The 15,566-nt window shown below is 42.3% G+C and overlaps 1 protein-coding gene and 1 pseudogene across 1 annotated transcript in view; one reads left to right on the forward strand and one right to left on the reverse strand.

The window, feature by feature from the left end:
• The window catches only part of CA8 (carbonic anhydrase 8 (inactive)), an 89,275-nt gene that overhangs the window by 58,655 nt on the left and 15,054 nt on the right, over positions 1 to 15,566 (reverse strand). The window lies entirely within an intron of this gene.
• LOC132664857 (ubiquitin-conjugating enzyme E2 variant 2 pseudogene) lies at positions 11,345 to 14,090 on the forward strand (annotated as a pseudogene).

Consider the following 15,566-nt stretch of genomic DNA (forward strand, 5'->3'; position numbering starts at 1 on the left):
CATCCGGTTGCTAAAAAGAGATTCCTAAGGCTGGTAACAGCATGGAGCAGGACAAACACTGTGGCCAATTAACTGGCAACAACTGCTAGAGCTGAACTACGCCTTTCCTACACAGGCTACCCTTCTAAGTGTATGCTCGCCAAACAGAATACTCACAGAAGCTCTAGTCTAACAGACCACACCTGAATGTAATCCGAATGCCGGTCAACAGTGGAAAAAATACACCCTCAAAAACTCACGCAGTGATATGCTACTACACAAGAAAGTAAACAAGGAAACATACACGCTACAGTGTAGCAGACTCCAACCTAGAATTTTTAAAAACGAAGACACAGGATAACAACTACTATGTGATTCAATTTATACAAAGCCCCTAAATAGGCAAAACTTACCTATGATGTTGGAAGTCAAGATCACGGTTAACTAACCTTGGAGGAACCGTGATGGGAGCTTCTGGGATACTGGTCGTGCTCTGTTAATCTGCATGCTGGTTTTTCATAGGTATGTTTACCTTCTGAAAATGCAGTGAACTATCGAACTGTCTGTTTGTGGTTTGGGCACCTTTCTGTACGTACGTTACTTACCTACAAGATGTTTTATTGTAAAAAACAGAGATGGCACCAAAATCAGAACCAGTAAGAGAAAAATTTGATCTATCAGATTTCATCCAAATCAAAAAGTTTTGGACATCAAGCAGCACCATCAGCAAAACGAAAACACAATGCATACGGATAGCCAACAGACCCACGAAAAGACGCTCCATATATCATTAGGGAAATACAAACCAAAACCACAAGGAGAAACTCCTTCAAACCCACTAGAATGGCTCTCATCAAAACGAAAGACAACAGCCAGTGTTGTCCAGGATGTGGAAAAATTGAAGCCCTCAGACAGTGCTGACAGGATTGGGAAAATGATGCAGTCCCTTTGGAAAACAAATTAGCAATTCCTAAAATGTTAAACACAGAGCTACCATATCGCCCAGTTATTCCACGCCTAGGAAATTAGGTGTGGACTGCCATAGTACCCCGAATTCCACACCCAAGAGAAATGAAAAACTTACGTCCACGCAAAACCTTGTATGCAAATGTTCATAGCTGCATTACTCACAACAGCCAAAAAGTGGAAACAAACTGAGTGTCCGTCAACTGACAGATAAACAAAAGGAGGTATATCCACACAATGGAACGCTCTCTGGCAATCAAAGTCATCAAATACTGACACAGGTTACAACATGGATAAACGAACCTTGAAAACAGCCATCGTTTGGTTACTATGAAATGTCTAGAATAGGAAAGTCTACAGGGCCAGAAAGCAGATTCCTAGTTGCCTAGGGATAGGGGTAGGGGATGAAGAGTAACTTTTTCTTTATGGGGTGATGAAACGGTTCTAAAACTAGACCATGGTAATGGCTGCACAACACCGTAAATATACTGAAGCCACTGACCTGTACAGTTTAAATGGGTGAATTTCATGGTATGTAAGTTTTGCGTCAATAAAACATTTTTGTAATGCAAGAAAACAGGGGCGCCTGGGTGGCTCAGTCGGGTAAGCTTCCGACTTTGGCTCAGGTCATGGTCTCACAGTTCGGTTCACGAGTTCAAGCCCCACACTGGGGCTCTGTGCTGACCACTCAGAGCCTGGGACCTGCTTTGGATTCTGTGCCTCCCTCTCTCTGCTCCTCCGCCACTTGTAATTTTTTGTTACCAAAAAATTAATGTAAGAAAATGGAGTCCTCTTACAACCTTTCATCATTAGTCTGTGAGGATGTGCCACTAAGATGTGATATGGCCATCCTGCAACCCTGAATGAACATTTCCAGGAAAGGGCCAAAGTCCTGAAATGACTTAGCAGGAAAACAAAGCAGCTGGCCCTTCAAAACACGGCTTAGCAGCTGAATTAACCAACCCAGGAGCTGCCCTTTAGAACTTTTCACAACGTGGAAGGAAAAATGTCCGACGCTTTCTGAGTTGCAAGGTGCTCCTCTAAAAGGGATTTGGGTGCTGAACAAAAGCACTCCCTTGGTTTCTGACATCAAATCTTTTAGATGTACACACAGCCAAATAACTTAATACATAAAAGAAAAATTTTACTTCAATTCAAATTTGGGGTTCTGGTAGACAAAATGTGGCATTTCTTGAAAAGTAAAATTATGTCTAAGAACAGACAAAAGTATATTGAGCTTTGTGCTCTGATCTAGGGCTTTTCAGAAAATATTCTAAGACGCGTTTTCTATATCATCATTTTTAATACCCTGAAATATAAAGACATGAGGCACGGAAACCGGTTATCAGCAAGCAGAAAATGTATCATCAGCTAAAGCAATTTTAGGAGTGTAAATCTAGTCCTAAATCTTACACTCACATTAATATTTCTTAATAAGCAGTGGATTTTATTATTAGTTTATTGTTGAAGTAAGTAGCTTAGTTAAGTTTCAAGGATGGATTAATTATTGGTGTGGATAAAGAGAACATATGCTATCACAATCACTACAATCACAGTATGTAAACCGGTGGCCATTACCTAGGATTAAGAATATAATTTCCCCTTGGTAAAGTACTGCATGATTAAGCTTACTCAGGAACATTACATATTCCTATGATACCAATAAGCAGTAGTGACAGGATACCAAATGAAAGTTGTAACTGTTTTCTCATGACATTGCATGAACTCTTTTATATGAACTCGTTTACCTGGAGTCAGATTCAAATAGATACATAAGTAAACAGTATCAGCTGCTGTAGCACATGCTGAACGTGGCCTCTCTTCTGAGTTACCGATCTGCATTTCTAGCCTCTTCCTGGGCATTTCCACTTGGATGAAAGGCAGCCGTCCAACTCAAAACATATCAAAGTATACACCAGGATTTTCCACCAAAACCGTCCCCCTTTCTGGCATTCCTCTAAGAGGCCCACCATTTTTCCAGCTATGGAGGCTCAAATCTTAGAGGAATCACGGACTGCTCCTTTCACCTGATCTCCAAACAAGCTAGTAAAACTCTTGGTAAGCTCTCTCCCCACATCATTTCCCACACTCCCTTCTTTTTTTGTCAAAGCCGACGACATCCTAGGTGACGTCATGGCTTCCCCAAAGCATCACATGACTGATCGATGAAAATGATTACATTTCACTAGAAGTACCATTTTGAGAAGGAAAGTGATTTCTGCGTAGTTTGTCACCGGTGTGTTGTCCCTAGTACCTCAGACTGCCCGCAACTCATATGGTAGGTGCTCAACAAATATTTGGTGAATGCATGAAAAAACGTGTAACTGTGAAATGCGGAACAGTGATCCCCACCGCCCTTAGTGAAATGCCACATATACATCACCTTTCTGACCAAAGAAAAGGATACCAGTATCAACCTGACATTTAAGGGTTTCCATTCTTTGTTCCACCCTGCCACTCAAGATTTATCTCCAGCTATTTAATTTCTAGATCCCCTAAACTCCAGCTACAATACATTACTATAAAATAGCCATATGTACGGTACACATATACAGAATTTATGCTTAAATAACCATATATATGTATTACTAAATTACCGTGAAATGCAGTGGAGAAAACCAAGTAGGTTAAGGAAAGCTAAAGTCAGCCTCTCTGCTTATGTGACATCTGAATAGAGACCCAAAGGCGCTGAAGGAGCAAGTTAATGGCTACCTGGTGGAAGAATATTCCAGACAGGGGAATTGCAAGGACAAAATCCCCCAGGTGGGAGAAGGTCCCAACTGTCCTATTTACGTCCTCAGAACCTGGGTACGATGCCTAGAACTTTACCGTCTACTCTTTCACTCACTTATTTATATTTATTTAGAGCCCTCTCTATGCCAGGAACCGAGAGTCTATCAGAAATCAAACTTCCCAATGTGAAAATTCCTCCAATTCATCTTTTGAGTTCAACTGTGTAACAATCTCAACCAGTCTCAAATTCAGCATGACTTCGGCTGGCCTTGACATCTTTGCTTCAATCCCCTTTCCCTCCTGGCATCCCCGTGCCATTTCACAATACACAGTGCTCCCCGGCCTCCCGCTCAAAGTCTCCATTCTTTTCTTTTTGTTAGTGTTTATTTTGAGAGAGAGAGAGAGAGAGAGAGAGAGAGAGGAGGCACACACCGGGGAGGGGCAGAGAGAGAGAAGGAGAACAGGAATCCCAAGCAGGCTTCGTGCTGTCAGCACAGAGCCCCACACAAGCCTTGAACCCATAAACAGGGAGATCATGACCTGAGCTTAACAGACTGAGCCACCCAGGTGCCTCTCCATTCCTTTTCTGACAAGTGTGACGTGAGGTACACGCTTACTATTATGCACCCCCAAATTATAGTATTTGGTCAGTCCAATTTTATGTCTACTATCTTCCCCAATGCCCCCCACTCCCCGCCCCCCCCCCCCCGAAAAAGGCTGGGAAAGAGAGGCAAAACAATCTGCCATTATCTCAAATCTTTGTCCCCACAGGATTCAATATTTATTCAGTAAGGGATGCAACCGAGATGTTTCTGATATTAGACTCAAATAACAAAGGATAATTCTTCCTATAAAGACGGTGCAAACTTGACTGGAACCTAGTTCTCCAGAGCCTTTTGGCTCAGCAGAGCAGTAACCCCCGTAACACAAATCCTAATAACCTAAAACAAAATGCTGTGTTGTCTGCACAAATACGGTTTTCACGACAAATTCACAATAAAATCTCTAATAAAATTTAGATATATGGAAATGTAAATATCCGTGTAATTTGATGCATCTTCACTTATGGTGTTCCTTGTCAATATCCTATTTCTGCCACGTTCTTTAGTTTTTAAAATCCAGCGAGTTCTAAGGGCCATCAGGTGCACTGACAGCGCACAGACATCCATGTTAAAAAATAACCTAGCCAGAGGAAAGGAGGAGAGACTCCAGGAACAGCCACTGCCAAGAGCAAGCCTAGTGATTCCAAGGAGCACAGATATCAAGAGAAACGTCTCTTCCAAAACAACACCAAGAAGGAGAGGCTCTCCTGGATGCTGCCTAGGAAACCCGGGCAGAAATACATGTGACCCTGTGAGGATCAATACAGCCAGACCATCAAGCTAAAAGGAGGGGATGAAAATTCCAAAGCTGAAAATTCTTTCCCTGCAAAAACAAATCAACTCCAACTAACAGGAAACACAAACTAAACTCTGGTAATCCTCAGTTTTAATTCACTTTTCTGTTGTGTGGAGAAAGATCAGCCCTGCTTTCATTAAGACTCACATTGTGTGAGGCTTAGTAGGACTTCAAGTGTTTTTCTCTCTTCACCTTCTCTACAGCTGAGAGCATCTTTACAACCTTTCAAGGAACTGCTACCCCAACTCCTATTGTTTTTTTTTACCTAATTTGCGAGTATTCTGGGATTAAAAACAATATGGATTGAAATGAGTAAAGTGACACTTGTATTAATTCAAATGTATCAGCCTCTCTCCACCATGGTACCTCGCTTTCTGACCCCCTGATTTTCCGATTCGTTGTCCCATGACTATCTCAGCTACAGAAGGTCCACTTCTCAGCATCACACTGGCCTTTTCTCATCACTCGCCAAGCCCCAGTGCACCTGTCCTTTACGACATTCCTGCATCCACCTCTCCTTTTTTCGTATCGTTTTTATCCTGCAAACTCCTACCCAATCGTCAGGGCCCAGCTGCAGTAACCGTTCTTTTCCACAGCCCTCCCTGAGTCCAGCAGAAAGCCACTATTCCGTGGTGTCGGTTCCCTTTTAGATGTCATCATTTTTTTTTAATTTTTTTTTTAATGTTTATTTATTTTTGAGACAGAGAGAGACAGAGCATGAACAGGGGAGGGTCAGAGAGAGAGGGAGACACAGAATCCGAAACAGGCTCCGGGCTCCGAGCTGTCAGCACAGAGCCCGACGCGGGGCTCGAACTCACGGAACGTGAGATCATGACCTGGGCTGAAGTCGGGACGCTCAACCGACTGAGCCACCCAGGCGCCCCATAGATGTCATCATTTTTCATAGGCCTGTCACTCTGCTGGGAACATGAACCTCTTCTAGACCTGGATTATTTTTCATTTATTGTGAAAGGTCGGCACCACACCCAGCAGCAAACACACAGCAGCTGCTCCCTAAATGCGTTTCGAACCACTTTTCATTTAACCTTTCTGCTGTTATCTCTTCACGTGTTTTTATCTTAATCCAACCTCTTCCCACCAGGCTACAGAATCACCGCACACAAGTACTGTTGTCTTACATGCTGTGTATCTCACAGGGTTTGGTCCTTGACAGGTGTTTGTGAACCGAATGGTAAGCACCACTCCGCCATCGTGTCTTCCTACGAGACTCAAAACCCAGTAGTATCTTCCTTCTCACTTGCCCATGGGGAAAACAGTGCCTCAGAGAGAAAGCCTCAAAGGAGGCAACCCACTGGAGCTCAGCTGAGGAAACAGTAACAGACAGACATTACTAATGGCACAGCCTTTATTCCACTAGACCCAAGTCCTTGACCGATACAGGCAAGCTCGAGGTTGGCCAGAAAACAGCAAGATTGGGAGCAGAGTTAAAGCACGTCATGGCTGATAAGCTAATTAGAAACAATGCCCACTGATAAAAATCTGTGATTATTTGTTCTCCATGACAAGGTGGATAAGTGACATTTGTTCTTAAAAATTACTGCAGAATAGCTCCAGCACTGCGCAACCCAAATTCGGAATAGGATTAATGATTTAAGCCTTGGACTTAGGTCGCAATTTGGGGGAAGTAAAACAGTTCTTTTTATAAATACATTTATATCTTTGGTTTAAACAACCGGCCCAAGCTGAGATGCTACATTGGGCAGAAACCCCCCCACGTAGGTTAGAAAGAAAAAAAATAAATCCTGCACATGCATCAAAATCCTCGCTCACTCCATCTCCCAGCTCCTTCTAGAAAGGAGGAGACTGTGCGACTATCTTAGGTACAAAGGGGCAGCTAGCAAAAAGGGATTTGGTCCCAGATGATTAAAATGAGCAAACCGGAATAAAAGGAAACCACACTCTCGCCGCTGATTCCCAAACGGAGTTGGTCTCTTGCTCCAGTGCCATCAAATGTTAAAGGATAAGTGGGAGAATTTTTAAGAGTCTGTCTTAGGGGCGCCTGGGTGGCTCGGTCGGTTGAGCGTCCGACTTCGACTCAGGCCATGATCTCACGGTCCGTGGGTTCGAGCCCCGCGTCGGGCTCTGGGCTGACAGCTCAGAGCCTGGAGCCTGTTTCAGATTCTGTGTCTCCCCGTCTCTCTGACCCTCCCCTGTTCATGCTCTGTCTCTCTCTGTCTCCCAAATAAATAAACGTTAAAAAAAAAAAAAAATTAAAACAAAAAAAAGAGTCTGTCTTATCAACAGGAAATGCCTCTTCCCTGTTGCCCGTCCCTATAAAGAGGGATTTTGCCTCAACAAGGCTGGCCTTCCTCTCCACTCTTTCAACTAACCCCTTCCTCTTTTCTCTTTTCCTCTTTTGAAACGAGAGCTACCTTAGAGAGCAGGCTAATACACCCTGCCACCCGCCCCTTGCCTGTAACTAGGTGGGCAGAGCCTTTTCCTTCTACGCTATGTCTCCAGTATAGTTCTATTCACAACAGAGGTAACGTTTTGTTCTCCATTTGATGACTCTAATAATGCCCTATTTCTTACTTGTTCAAAACCCAGGCTGGAGAAAGGGATCCCTTTATAGATCTCCTCAGAGAACTCATCAATTTAGAGAACTCATCAAGGAACGTTCACGAGAAATACATTAACTCCGAAGCCAAATAAATTGGTTCCACTGAATAAGCTCTATCAACCAGAGCTCTAAGTGACTCGTTAACTGGGTTTAGAGAACATGCTTGCCTCAGGGCCCCAAGTGAACACATTAATTGATGAAAAAAGGTCCATCTTTCATCTGTCGGGTCCTACAAGCATAAATGTCTTCCTTCTATACTTAATGTGTATATTTAACAGTTTAAAATCTGGATTTCTTTTTTTCTACTCAAGGCTTCTAAAAAACAAAAAACCCGAGACAACTATACTATCATAAATTACATTTACATACACTGCAGCTAATTATGCCCTTCAAATGCTTTTACAAAGTACTTTAAGCGAACACCAGATTGTGTTTAAACCACCATATGAGATACTCAGTGCGTGGTGCCGCCTCCGATATTACACCATTAATTTTTACAGCCTCTCCCTAAGTTCCATAAGGGTTAAGTACAACTGTATTATCTTTATGTCCCAGCAAAGGAATTGAACTGGAATGGCTACAAAGAAGTCCTATAGCAAATACCATGGTGAGCTGGAATCCGAGTGGGGCTTTCTCTGATGGAGAGTACCGATCACCAGAGCAGGCTTCCGTCTGGGAAACCACAGCACCAAAAGTTCCCATTTCCCACAGGGTCCATGGCCCAACGTTCTAGGATGCCATAGTGAGTTCCTGTTGTGCGTAACACGAAGAAGCTAAAAGGAGACATGTTTTCAAGCACAGCAAAGCTGTGGCCAGGGCGCAAGCACAATTATCTTACCAATACCACTGGGCCATTTTAAGCTGTCATTCTTAAATACCAAAAACAAACAAACAAGCAAAAAACCCCACACCTTATGTAGTTTCTATACTAATTAAGATCTTCTGGAATTAAAAATCTTTCAATAGTCTCCCATTCGATTGGAAGTTTTATCACGCCAATACTCACCTCACACAGGAAATATTTATTTGATTTTCACTACAAAATAGGCTGGTGATATAAATTCTATTGCATGTGTATGCTCCATAATCATAAAAACATGTCTCAGGGAACATATTGACTAGACTTGTAGAGGACGATATATTCAAGTAAAGGGTGGAACCGGGGTTTCAAAGAAAACAAAAGACGTTTTTTCTCCATTCATATTCCATGTAATAACAACAAAAAAGCCTTTTGTTTTCTCCCTTAGGAACTTTTCACTAGATTTTTTAAAATAATTTTTTAAAGTTTATTTATTTATTTTGAGATAAAGAAAAAAAAGAGAGAGTGGGTGAGGAGCAGAGAGAGGGGTGGGGAGAGAGAATCCCAGGCAGGCTCTGTGCTGTCAGCACAGACAGAGTCCTGTCTGGGGCTCAAACTCACAAACCATGAGGTTATGACCCGAGCCGAATTCAAGAGTCCAACGCCTGACCAAATGAACCACCCAGGTGTCCCTTAACTAGATTTTTACCATCACAATCACAATTGCCCCTTGATGTCCTCCCATCTCTTCCTCATGGTAGGAATAATAATAATAATAATAATAATAATAATAATAATGGAATAATGACACCTTCCTAATATACTAAAAGGTTTACTCCTTGCCAACTTTGGAGCTACTTTTGAACCCTCTTCGTAGACAGGAACATCTGAAGAGGTTTACTACCTTGCCCAAGGTCACAGAGGTTGGATCTGAATCTTGGATTTTCTGATGTACCGGCCTAAACTCTCACCAACCCCAGCACACTGACCCCTCCCCACCCCATCCCACCGGTAATCTATAGGTAGGTAATGGGGCAGCAGCACTGGCCGGGGGGCTCCAGCAGCTTTTCAGAATCTAGACCTTTCCTAACTTGCCCCCCCCCCCACCATCAAAACTTTCCTATCCTGTGTCTTGCTGATTCTAATTTTGTTAGGTTATCGCAGTTAAATTAACCCTGTGGCAGAGTTACACCTGACACAGTGCCTTTCACATACTAGTCAATAAATGTTTTGTTTGGTTGACAATCATTTACCTTTCAAATAATGTATTTGCTTTCTAGTAAGTATCTTCAAAACCTTCCTGTAATTAGCTTCTAATAGCCTGAGTGTGCATACTGCATAGACAGGGTAGAGGGGATAAGGCCCTTTAACACTGATTTGAAAGCTCATCAATTTAGGGGGAAAGGGGGGAGGAGATAAATTGCATACAAATGCATCTGCACTCCCCCCAGTGCAATAAACTCCACTGGCTGTCTTTGACACTCATCGTTGTATCCCTAACACTTAGCCCAGAGCCTGAGCAGTAGATTCCCAAGAAACACTTGATTGGATGCACGGATGCATGGATGCATGGAAGGATGGAAAAACAACAGATGAATAAACTGATGAATAGATGGAAAGGAGTTAAAGGTGGCCACTTGGTTATGGACTCTATATTTAAATCAGAGTCTATTTCTTACCTGAAGACGCATTAAGAGATCTATTTTACTGTAGAATTTATATCTGTTAGAACCCAATTTAAAATATTCTCTTCTTGCAAGTCTATAAATTATTTATACCTATTACACCTGTAAATTAATTATACACCATATACATTTACAGAAACAATTTTTCACTTTGCACAAATTTGCCTTACTTGTAAAAATATACATATAAATGATTCTTCCAAATTTAGTTTGCCGAAAACATTTTATACATCTTCAAACAACAACAAAGAATAATCTACTAAAAGAAATAGTTGCAAATATAAAATGAAAGGTAGCTTCAAAGACGACTCAAAGGTCAAACTGGCCTCATGCACTTCTATTTCTAAGTGGGAATGGAAGATTGCCACATCATGTGGTACAGCGAAAAGAACATTTCTGTTTGCTCAACACTGTAATTTATTTTCTATTCAGTAAACTGTGAAGTTTCTACTCTAAATACATTTTCATAAATGAGAAAATAAACACGCTAAATCAAAGCAGGAACTGTGATTTTTATGTAGTAAAAATGCAAGTGTTCATCAGAATTCAGGAAACATAAAATTTGTTTTTATTTATCTTTTTTTTTTAACCCAGATATGAGAGGGAGTTTCCGCAATTATGACCACAGAGAGGCCACAGCACAAGGTTCTAATTCCTTCATCTGTTTATCTGTGAGGCTCAATCTGCTAGCCCTGTGGAATATTCCAGGATGCCAAATTATAATCATAACAATCATATGTACAATTTGTTCCTTTTTTCTGATCAAAAGAATACAATTTCCCAAAGAAGCTGAACATTCAAACTTTGAGTCATTCCTTTAGTATCAGTCTTACCTCCTCTTTCGCTTTTTTCTTCTAAAGCAACCTCAATCCAAAGTATTAACTACCATTACAAATACAATCTCAAACTAGAGTTGATTTTTCTAGGAATAATGGGCTTTGGAAAGTGGGGGACTGGGGCGGGGGAGCACTCCTTGGAGAAGGCAGATAATAGGTCTTGTGACCCCTGCCATTGCCTGAGCTAGTCCCCTTCTTCTCCAGACCTTGGTGAGCACCCCAGCAAAGCGGAGGGACTACCTCATCCATTACATCCACGCCGGTTCTCGGGGGGCAGCAAGGGTCCCAACCTTCATGACCCCACACTGCTATACCTTCACAAAGCCACTCTGAATTTTGTCTTCACAGCCAGTAAGGCCAGGGGACCATGCCACAGCTTCAGTACAGTCCTATGCAAGGCGACAACACTCCCATCTCTGAATGGGGGTGCATGCACACATACAAGACCCTCTCAGGCATGTTGGGGGTGGGGGGAGGCAGGGAGACAAAGACTGTTGTGTTGTCTCTTGTCGATCTAACCCATTAGAGAAAAGACCAGTAGCAGAGGATGACTCTTTGTTAAGTGGAATATTTAATTAACTAAAATACCCCCTCTTCCACCTGGGCCATACATTATGGCTTCCACCAAGTTGCCCTGTGACCCTTAATCTTTAGCAGCTTCAGATTTCTCCTATGTTAAACAGGAGTTTGTGCTGGGTGATCTCTGAAGTTCCTTTTAAAAATAAATTATTTAACTATATATCTTATAGATCTAATCTCATCATATTTTTCTCACTGAAGTCAAGGGAAGTCTATTTCGGAAGCGAGTCACAAACACGAAGCTCTATTTGAGACATCCGTGGGAATAAAGTAACTTGAACAGATCCCCCCGCCTTTCGCTGTTGACCATGAAAACTCTTCCTGGTGCTCCCCAGAGCCCGGAAAACTGACAAAGGCCTTTCAGTCAGGCAAATATACAAGTATGCAAATAGCTTAGGAAAAGCAAAAGGCCTGATCATTTTTACTAAAAGAAAACTTAAATGGTAGACACTAGTATTTGCCTGAAAAGAAAAGTACAGGATACACAGAAGACCCGGGACTTGGAGAGTGGAGAGTGGAATATTCAGAACTGGTACGGTATCAGGAGACACACTGTTCAAAATGTTCTGTTGGCCTGGGGCGCCTGGATGGCTCAGTTGGTTAAGCATCCAACTTCAGCTCAGGTCATGATCTCACAGTTCGTGAGTTCGAGCCCCGCGGTGGCCTGTGTGCTGACAGCTCAGAGCCTGGAGCCTGCTTCCGATTCTGTGTCTCCCTCTCTCTCTGCCCCTCCCCCGCTCACGCTCGGTCTCTCTCAAGAATAAAAAATTTAAAAAAATTTTAAAAAATTTTTAACAAATGTTCTGTTGGCCTATTTCACAACCAAGGCCTAGACTCTTCACAACTAAAGAGTCCTGCTCTGCACAAACTTACTTTTTTTTTTTTAATATTTACCTAATGCACCCAACTTCCCATAAATAGCTGGTATGTGGCTCAATTACCGCTGAGTCCTTTCGGAGAATACAGAGCAATAGCTTCTCTTTAAATATACAAGATAAAAATAAGAATCTGTCCTACAACATGCTCTTCCTTGGTAATTCACTCTCAAATTACAAACTTTTAGGCCCAGAGGGCAAGAAAGACCTGCCCGCCATGCATGACCTCCTGCTGGTCTGTGGGCAGGACCAGTGCCCTTCCTGACAAGACTATCATTCATCTATAGTGAAATGAGAAAACAGAACTAAGGTTACGAGTTTTTTAAAAGCTAAGTCTGTTCAACTTACAGGTCCGTGTTCATTCTCAGACTGTATCCTTCCTACACTCATCTAGTAAAGATGTTCTCTCTATCAAATGATGAGGACGGTATAGTTAATAATGTTCGTATTTAAAAAAAAAAAAACAAAACTTGGCCACACTATCTGTTTCCCCATCCTCTGATTTTTTTTTATTTCATTGCTCCTAAAATCTAAATGCCTGGGAAGCACTCTTCCATGAAGTATTAAAGTAGCAACTCATGGGTGAAGATAATCATAATTTACCAAGAGTTCTACGGACCACGTTAGGCTACTTGAAGTAGAAAAGCAGCTGAGAGTCTTCTTAGGCAAGTGGCGGAAACAGAACATACAGCCTGAAAGTTGAACGTGACCCTAAATACCTAGCAGTTCCTCCAGTGGTTAGATCTGTAACAAAAATTAATGTGAATGGAATAAATTATCCTTATGGTATGGTGAGTGAATGCGATATACTGCTATGGCAAAATGACAACATTCTTACAGGATTCAAGTTGGACTTCAAGAGCTATGGTATCTAATGATGTCTAAAGAGAATATGAAGGTTTTGCAGCCACCAGAAGGACAAAGACACAGGAATTCATTTGACTGGATCTCAGACTTCTCTGCAATCAACAACCTCCCCCTCCTGTTGCCATCTTGATTCAATACCACAATGCAAAACCTCCACACGTTAAGTAAGAGAATTCCAGCTGGTAGACATGACTCAGACTTTTCTAAGAATGTAGTTAACATGTACAAACTCATTAGGTGTTCAGCTAACAGGAAGAAAAGTGCAGCACAATTTATTTTTCTCTTGCTAAGGCACCGTCCTCTAAGCACAAACCTGGAGTATGAACCACAGAATTCAGGTGTACGGGACAAAAACAGCAAGAATGTCAGACGCTGTGGAAGCTCATCTGTGCCTCAAAAGTAAGAAGTTCAAGAAGCAAAAGCAGAAATGGTGTGCCTTATCCATCCCACTTAGCAAAAGAGCTGCAGTTTAAACTGTCTGAAGTCACCAACTGTGTTAATATTTGAAGGGATGTGGGTGCTGGCTACTAGTACCATCAAAAACCTTCAGAATTGTTTTTACTGTGTATGTTCATAACTTTAAAAAGTTAGTGGGGAGACTGATGAATGACTGTTAGAAGCCATTCTTATGTTTCACGTAAGACACGTGGTCAATATTTGTTTGTAGTGTTTAGTAAGCCATTCATTTCAGGTTAAGTGAAATCAATAAAAGGAAAGTATGTATAGATAGGTGATCTGGAGATTAAAGTTAGTCTTCAAGTAGAAGTAAAATATGGAAAGTATCTTTAAGAAACATTTTTTTAATAACACGCCCAAAAGGGTACTGGATGCCCTCCCTCTCCACTGTCCTATTTGCCATGCCCTTGTGCTCCAGGTGGCCTGTGAGGGCAGTTCAGGACCAGGGGACCAGTGGCAAGTCACCTACCTATCTCCACATCAGCCATCTCATTCCCTCTTGGACAATTCTACAGGGAGCGTCTCTCTTCTCTCTTTCAGCACACCGTGTGTGAGCCCCCTCCCCCGGAACACCCAGCTCGGTATTCACAACCACCATTAAAACAAAGCAAAACAAAACACACAAACAGAAATCACGTGGCTTATAGATCTCTCCCTCTGCTTCTGCCCACTCACGCTCCTGCATTTATGCGCTCCATGGGATACAACACTACACAAACATCGGATGGTGATACGAGTATTTTCTCTAGGACTGGATCAGGGATAATCTGGGGTAACAAAGAGTATAAATATTACTCATCACCTATTTTGGAAAAATTACAGCAAGTAATTCCATTACCCTAAATATAAATATTTCTGCAGAAACAAAGCCTATCAGAATTGAATCTTCACTCAAAACAAACCATTACCTGTGCTTAATGGACCGGAGCAGTTAAAGTGGCACCAAGTAACAGAACCAGTCTGAACCTGTGGTCTGGAAATGCTAATCCACCGAAGAGCAAAGCACACACACCACCGACTCCCTTAATCTAATCAAGCTTTCTCAAGGCTGTAAATTCCGTGCGTTGCAAGCAAAGCCGCTAAGTTCTCACCTACAAGTTGCTGCCTACCCAATTACTCCCATCTGTCACTAAATTTTTTTATATCACACTACGTCTTGGAAGATGGGTTGAGAGGAAGTGATGAAACGGTCTTTCAATCTCGAAGAAGAGGGCAGAGCTGAGGCACTGGCCGTCCACTGTTCAACCTGCCCCTCACTCTGCCCTCCACTACCCTGCAGGTTTAACTGTTTTGGACTGTTTTGGGCCCTCTCTCCTCCCTGATGCATCCTGGCGTGTACTTTTCCTTGTCACATCGGGTGAGGACAGCACAGTAGCCAGAGGTGACACAAAGACACGGCAGAACTGTTTTCAGGTGGTGGAAGTCAGACGATGTCTGTAGGCACTGAGAAACACAGCGTTTAGAATGGTAACGTCTGAAGACCCAACCTTCCCCATCAAGGCCTTAAAGGAGCTGCCCTCCTTTACGGTCCTCCCGATCACAAACTCAGGTGCTGCTCAACATACTGTTTTCCCTCCATCCTTAAAACACTTAATATTTCACTTTTAAGACTTGAGTCTTTTTTAATGAAATGGTTATCCTCAGATTCCAAAGGGATTTTTTTTGAAGTTTACTTATTTATTTTGAGAGAGAGAGAGAAAGCGAGGAGGGGACGGGCAAAGAGAGAGGCAGGGAGAGAATCCCAGGCAGGCTCCGCACTGTCAGTGCAGAGCCCAACACGCGGCTCCAACTCAAGAAACGGGAGATCGTGAC

The sequence above is a fragment of the Panthera onca genome, chromosome F2 (assembly GCF_046562875.1).
Source record: "Panthera onca isolate mPanOnc1 chromosome F2, mPanOnc1 haplotype 2, whole genome shotgun sequence".
Classification (NCBI taxonomy): domain Eukaryota; kingdom Metazoa; phylum Chordata; class Mammalia; order Carnivora; family Felidae; genus Panthera; species Panthera onca.